We start from the raw sequence: 7745 nt of genomic DNA on the forward strand, positions 1-7745 counted from the left end.
ATAAAAATGATACTAGAAAAATAGGAAATCAGTAGCCTGACTTAGTTGGGAAAAAAATTTTTTTTCGACTGATTGACTAATTGGACTAATAGGCATATTCCTCCTATTTTTATTGAAAGATGTCCACATACACTCCTTGGAAGAAACACCACATTTTTCTTTATTCCTTCTAGATATGCTTCTGTTCTTTATTGCAAAGCAGACAAAGCCCTAACACTAGAAAATGGATATTTCTTTTGCAATGCCCATGATAATATGCTCTCCAGAATAGTGAGAGTGACAGTGAAATTTTAAGCTAGAAAAATAAAAGTCTCTCCACCATTGCAAACATTTTTCTTTGTAACTGGACATCTGATAAGTGACAAACTGCAACTAAAAAAATGAAAAACAAAATGTTCTAGGTTTCCATTCCTGGGCTCATGGGAACTATACTAGACCAAATCCTTGCCTCATTTCAATAGATTCAGAATGTTCTTCTACCTACTTAACTTGTGAGGTGACTTTATTTTTTAATAATGAGGAAGTTAACACCCAGGAGTAAAAGTTGGAAATGGTACTCAACCTGTATTAGAACAGACTGAATGGACAAGTGATGTGGTCTGGGCTAATTCTTGTTTACTTTTTAATGTGCCCATTTTACTTTAGCAAAATTGTAGTCCATTGGGACCGTGATTTGACCACGGCAGTAGTGAGCCTCATTAACATTTATTGCTGCTCTCAGGTGGCAGCGAGACGAAGTCATCTCTATCAGCGAGAGTAAAATGATTGTAAATGCCATTTATCTAACAGCTTCAGTGCAGAGTTATTTTACATACTGTTTTGCTAGGCTTACTTGTGTTTAAGAAATAAATTTGAATGGTACCAAACTGTTTAGAAAATTTGGTACTCCATAGAAAAGATGCCCCTACGATGTGTGCAAATTGAGACCTTGGGGGCTTTCTTGATCGTGACCAGTCCAGTGAGAGCATCAGTGGGAGTGCATAAATGAGAGTCGGTAGGAATTCCATGAGTTGTAGGATGACAGAAACAAGCATGTCTACGTGGACCTCAAAGTTTTCATGGCTGTGAGGGTGTTTTCAAAATACATCCTTAATTTTGTACAGATTACCAGTTCTGCCATACCAATCTTTTCTTTAGTTCCCAGTTACTTAATGTATCTCATGAATAGTAAGTACATTTTATTACATTTTTATGATAAATTTATTTCATAAATAGCAGTGAAAACTGTCACATTGCATAGACTAAAGCACTTTCAGTCTTAATTTTCAATCTCTTAAACTTTGGTCATTTTTTAAGTTGGGTCTTCTACTGTTGTTACTATACCTATTTATAGAGTTCCTCCTAATATTTACATGGTTCCCAAATTTCTGTCTCCAGTAATCAGTTAAACACACCTAAATATTCCTGTATCTCCCAAATAATAGGCATCTTAACTTGCCTTTTTTTCCCTGTGTCAGTAGTCTTGCCAAACAAATAAGTTTGGGGAGTGTTATGATTAATTTATCTACTTCATTTCTCATTCAATTGCACCCCACAGCCAATTGCTAAATCCTGTCCCTTTATTTCCAAATACTTCTTGAATTTCGGTTTATTCCTCTCCCGGTTCATGCTCTCATGACTTCTGTATTCTTTCTCCCTCTCCTCTCCACTTCCCCTTCTCCCTTCTCTCTTCTTTCCATTCGCTGCCACCACCCTACTTCAGACCATTCACCTGTTTTCTACTCCTTAAATGTGTTTCCTTGTGTCCTGCAGCCAAGTATATCTCATTAATAAATAATTTCAGCGTATCTTTATCTTACTTAAAACCAAAAGACCCTCTCTTTGGATAAAGGAAAAGTCCGATTTCATTAGTATACTATTTTACCTCTCTATTTTCAACTCTTAACATTTCCCTTTTTTTCCAAATTCTTAAGTATACACCATAATTTATGTTCTTACAAAGAACAGTAGAACCTAAATTCTTATTATGTGTTAGTAAGATTCACTAAACACAATCTGGATAATTATGACAAATATATGCTACTAGCATAAATAGAAATAATATTTATTCAAAGATTCTAAAGTATATTTTTATTGGTATGTTTGCATTGAACGATGGTTGCAGTCATCATGAGGAGTTGGTACAGAACACATTGTAATTATTTTTTCATCCATTTTCCCTCCCCCCGCCTCCCTCCACCTCGTACTTCCTTTCCCTTTGCAAAAGATCTACCTCCCTACACTTCTAAGCTATATTTTCCTTTACATACTACATGAGATTTCAGAAATCTTAAATCAGGGCCTGTGGTAATCATCCCAGTTTTACAAATGAATGCGGGGAATCTAATGAAAGTCAAGTGACTTTCCCAAGGTCAACATAAGACGTGGAAAAATCTTCTGAATCAGAACCTGTAAACCTGACCATACCCTATGCTTCCCCGCCCTATCTACCACACACACAAAAATGAACTACCTAATAAGTAACCTGATCCATGTAAATAGCCAAGCTACAGCATTTGTTTTCGTTTTTATCTGGGGTTTTTTCCATTTTATCTCTACCATTTGAACATCATGCCTCCCCTTCCTGTATACCCCTAACAAAGCTCCTAAGTCCCAGAAGCACACAGAGCATCATTGTGCATGAAAAGTATATTTAAAAATAAGCTATTAAGAATGATTAAGATGGATAATAATAGACTGATTAAAGGATAATAGACCATTCCTGACACTGCAGAAGATTAAATATGCTAATCAGATTTTGAATTTAGAAAATTCGCTATTCCAAAGTAGAACGATACAAGATAGTCAAATCTTTACTTCATTCTCTTGCCTCTCAAAATATATATATTACTTTATTCATGTTTCCTTCAGAGCTGAGTGATTTATGAAGGATTTACCCAGGTGAGCCGTGTGTGTGTGTGTGTGTATGTGTGTGTACATATATAGATATATGTATTTACTTTTTGAGTGACGTATTCTCTATTTTAATCTTTGATGTCCTAATTTAGTTGCTTGGCAAAGGATAATAGGAAAGGGAAATTGTTTGAATGTTATATATTTGAAGACAGTTTAGCAACGTATTTCCTTCCAATCAGAAAATATACAGCAGCTGTTTGTAACTTGCCCTGTTAACAAATAGAGGATGGAGACATCCAAAAAAATTCTAAATAACCCATGTGTTTAGGCCTCTTTTATTTATGCTAAGAAAGACATCATATGCACATTTGAATAGCCATTATCCATATCCTAATTTGGTTATTTCAAATAAATTGTGCATTTGGAAAGCAAGGAAAATGCAATTGACAAGCTAGGCTTCTAAGCATAATTGAAATTCATTCTGAATGCAGGAAGGGTCAGTTTCATTTCTAAGCAGAAGACCTTGTTTTGAATTCCTATGTTCTGCTTTGTTTCCTTCACAGCATTAAAATCACTAATTACCACAATGATTTTTTTTTACTCAAGTTAGTAAAGTTTTTCATTAATTTTATACTTATTTTTACTTAAATAAATACTTATTCTTAATTCTTAATTATATTCATTACCTAAAACATTGTAAGCTGGGCTCAAAAAAGAAGACATTCAAGGTTTTAATATTTCCCTATAACAGTTGTAATTACTCTGTGCTCTGGGTCAATTTTTCAGGAAAATTATTCTGACCAATATCTTTTGTGTAAATAATCCCCAGTCAGACTTTGCAAAATAACCTATTTACAGTTTTTAAATAACGTGTCCCAAGATTTTTAGGAAAGCATATATTTGCTATCGAAGATTCCTTTCACTATTAAGGACTCAGCCAGGTTTCCTTATCTTCCTTGCTTAGAATTTAAATATGAGATAGCTGTTAATCTCCTCACAATTTAAATTTGTGTTTATAAATATCCTAAAATCCTTTATTTGGAAAGAAAACCAAAAAACTCCTACCATCTACTTTTGTTTTAAGACAGTCTTTTAGGTAATTAGCAAATGAATTTTTAACAAATTTTGTGTGATTCACTTAACTTTCAAATAAATTTTTAGTGACCATATGATGAGATTATAATGAGGAAGCTTGTAGAACAGTCTTGATGTCTTCTCTCCGGGAAAAAATATCCAATTTCTAAGTTTTCAAATAAGTCTTTAATTCACATTTCAATAATTTAACTATGAAGGATCAGATTCTGAACTCTTTCAACAAATAGAGCAACCTCTTTCATAGACTGGTGCCTGATTATTTTTGAAAAAATGTAGAATAAAAATTTTGAACGTGATCTGATTTGTGAGGATGAACATATACCACACAAAACGCACTAACATATTATTCTTACCTCGTGAGACTTCCCAGACCTCAGTGAATTTGAGATGGAATGAGATGTTACCCCTGATTATCTGTTCAATATAAACCCAATCAGAAAGTGATTGAATTAGCCTAGCATATTAATTCTATTCATAATCTGTCATTGGACAGACTGCAGTTTGCAGACGTTTTGATGACAGTGTACAAAAGTACTGTGCCAGCTGGTAACCCCTGCTGGGCAAATGGAAGGTCAGAACAAATGCCAAATATATATTTGTAAATAAATGCCTTTTTGATTGTTTCAAAGACAAGTATTAGTTTGGATTAAGGAACAGAAATCAATAAAATGAACACAAAATGTTTAAAATACTGGTTCTAAACTTAATGGAGATTTCACCTTTAAATCTTTTGATTGAAACTTCTTTGGAACTCTTAAATCTTATTTACATTAATATTCTTACCAAATTATTTTTTCAGAGGTAACATAGGAGTACATGATTATTCAAGTTCTCTTGAACTATGAATTCTAAACAAGCAATGAGGTATGAAATTGCCCAAAGTACCCTAAATATAGCTAAAAATAATTGGCTAACTACATAGCTGATAGTGTTGCCACTAAAACATTTTAAAGAGTATATTTATTGTTTGCTTCTGAATAAATTAAAGGTGTAACCTTCAGCCATCTGCTAGGCTGCAGTGATCAAAGCACAGCTTCATTTAGGCAATAAGTATTTGAATTTTATTAATATTAATTTCAAGTTTTTTTAACTCTAGATTTTTAGCAGCATGGTTACACATTGGTTGTTCTCGACTCTAGGTTCGAAAGGAATGAAGATATAAAGGCGCTTTCCTTTGAACAATCTAAGACTCTTAGTGTCTGCAGAATTGATGAGCTCTGTCCCTGGGGACACAATGCCATGAAGCCACAGCAAGTCATGTTTGGGAGGAATTACCCACAGAGGTTTCTTTATGAAGATAGATGCATCATATATTCAAATAGTACTTCAAACTGAGGTTCAGGTTGAATATTTCAAAATTAAGGGGAAATTATTTTTTTAATTGAGTTTATTGGTACATTTTAGGTATACAGTACAGTTACATTCATTATTGGGATCTTGTACCTTTACATGACAGGTCTTGGTTCTCACTTTTTCCCCTTGTCCCTGCCCTCCCTTCACCCCCTCCTCCCCTCCCTATTTACAAACACTTAATTTCCATTTTTTCATTTTCTCATATTTTTTTATTTTCCCTTATCATCTTTCCCCTACCCTTCCCACTTTCCCTACACCTTTAACCCTTTTCTTCCTATTTCACATGGTCAATTATCTCATTAGGGTCTTATGTACTATTACAATTTTTCACACCAGAGAAACTATTCGGTATTTACACTTGTGTGACTTATTTATTTCACTTAGGAGTATATCCTCAATATGTATCCATTTTCCTATGAATGAATCTAATTTCTCATTCTTTATGTTAAGGGGAAATTATTTAAACCCAGCAAGAGTTGACAACTCCACAATTATTAAACCAGGAGAGAAGCATAGCTCTTCTGTAACATAGTTACTGAAGTAATGTGGCTCCATGAAAACAGAGACAGCACTCCTCTTTAGAAACCTCACGGGCATTCTTCATTTAAACAGATAAAGTCTTGATGGGAAGAGATAGTACTGAGATGCATTCAATTAGCCTTTATATTGGTTATTTTGCTAACTTATCAAGGTATCTAATGATATATGTATGTGCATGTATGTCCTTTTTTTCTTTTTCTTAGTTGAAGGATGTCTTTTCATTATTACTTGAAACATTATTTGAAATACATGTGTTGAAATTATATTATTGTACATAGGACAATTTGTCAAAGAGGAATAATATTAAATGTGACATGGATCTGAGTGAATTTTGGAGATAGGTTTCTTAAGATAGATTTTGAAGTCCTTCTGTTGATCAAGGTCAAGGAGGGGGAAGCCACAATTACAGATTGTTCAGATCTAGCAGTTTAAAAAATCTTAGAGTTCCTAGAATTCTAATTGGAATTGAATAGTGATTTCTCCTTCATACCATGATGTTTAATTCATGCATCTTTCTCCACGTTTGATTAGCTAAACTTGCACTATAATAGTCATTCTAAAGCCACAAAGGAAATGAAGCAAAGCAAAATCTAGTTCTTCAGGGACTCCTAGTCTAATAACATCATTATAACAGCACTTGGAGTATGACTGTATCTTCCAAACCCAGGGGCATTTACCATTGCTAGCATATAAAATGTTTTGATGTAATGTGAAGATACTTCCTTTTTATTATTTGTTTTTAAGTATGTTTTAGATATATACTCAGGTATATTGTAGCCTACCATGAAACAAAAATAAAACTAATGAATCAAAAAATCAACTCTTGAGGAAATGTGAGCACCAGTATATCATGGATGTAGTAAAGACCATGAAAGAAGTACACAACTGAAGTTGGAAAATGGTAGAGCAAGTCATGTTTGCTCATTAAAACAACAAATACTTGTTAGCTACTATGTTCATTCCACACATAAAGAATGGGAACATTTCTAAATATAAGATAGATAAGATCTTTGCTTTCATGGGTCTTATATTTTGGCCCATACTTCCACTGATTCCCCTGAAACCCAAAATAAATTAAGGCTACATCCACTGAGGTGATTTGTCTATTTTTGCTGGAACCCAAAGTAAATTCCCTCTTACGAATAGTGGCTTCAAGTTGACTGTGGAGCCTCCAAGGGGCTAGTTCCATTCCAGGAAGACATTCCCCAGAGAGGTGCTTTATCAAGAGCATGCTCTACAAATGTTGGAGCCCTAAGGAGACGAGTGACTGGAAACTCCATCATAAACAAGATTCCGGGTGCCGCGACAACTACCCTGCTTCCATTGCACTGCTGTAATCCCCCACTCGCTTCTTAGCCATTTCAGTTCTCTTCAGCAAAGTGAAAGCCAAAACATATGAACCTTTGAGAAACCAAATGTCAGCTCAGGAAATACAAAAACACAAGCAGCACTGAAAAAAGACAGCATTACTTGTCCTGTTACCTCTTGCCTGCTAACCTGTCTTGTTAGATTTTTATCACAAAGCATGGTTGGTTTGAGTTGAAAGGACATTGGGAAGAAGCTAGCACCTAAAAGTAATTCAGAACAGTTTCAGTAAAGCCTGTTTACATTGGTTGGGCTGTGAAAAAATAAAAAGTGATCTCGTACTAAGTGTTTTCCTAGAAACGTGTGTGTGTGTGTGTGTGTGTGTGTGTGTGTGTGTGTGTATGGAGAGAGAGAGAGGGAGGGAGGGAGAGAGAGAGAGAGAGAGAGAGAGAGAACTGTTCCTAAGCCAAATTGATAAATTTTTTTAAAAAATTCAAACCTTAATGTGAAACAATTAGAAGAGGAGGGAAATGAAATGACATGGAACTGAATTCACTGCAGGTTTCCTCATTGCTGCCCTAGACAAAATCTTGTCTTTCAAAAATTTTCTCAGTCAA

This window comes from Fukomys damarensis, unplaced genomic scaffold (assembly GCF_012274545.1).
Source record: "Fukomys damarensis isolate Sample0158 unplaced genomic scaffold, DMR_v1.0_HiC HiC_scaffold_3, whole genome shotgun sequence".
NCBI lineage: Eukaryota > Metazoa > Chordata > Mammalia > Rodentia > Bathyergidae > Fukomys > Fukomys damarensis.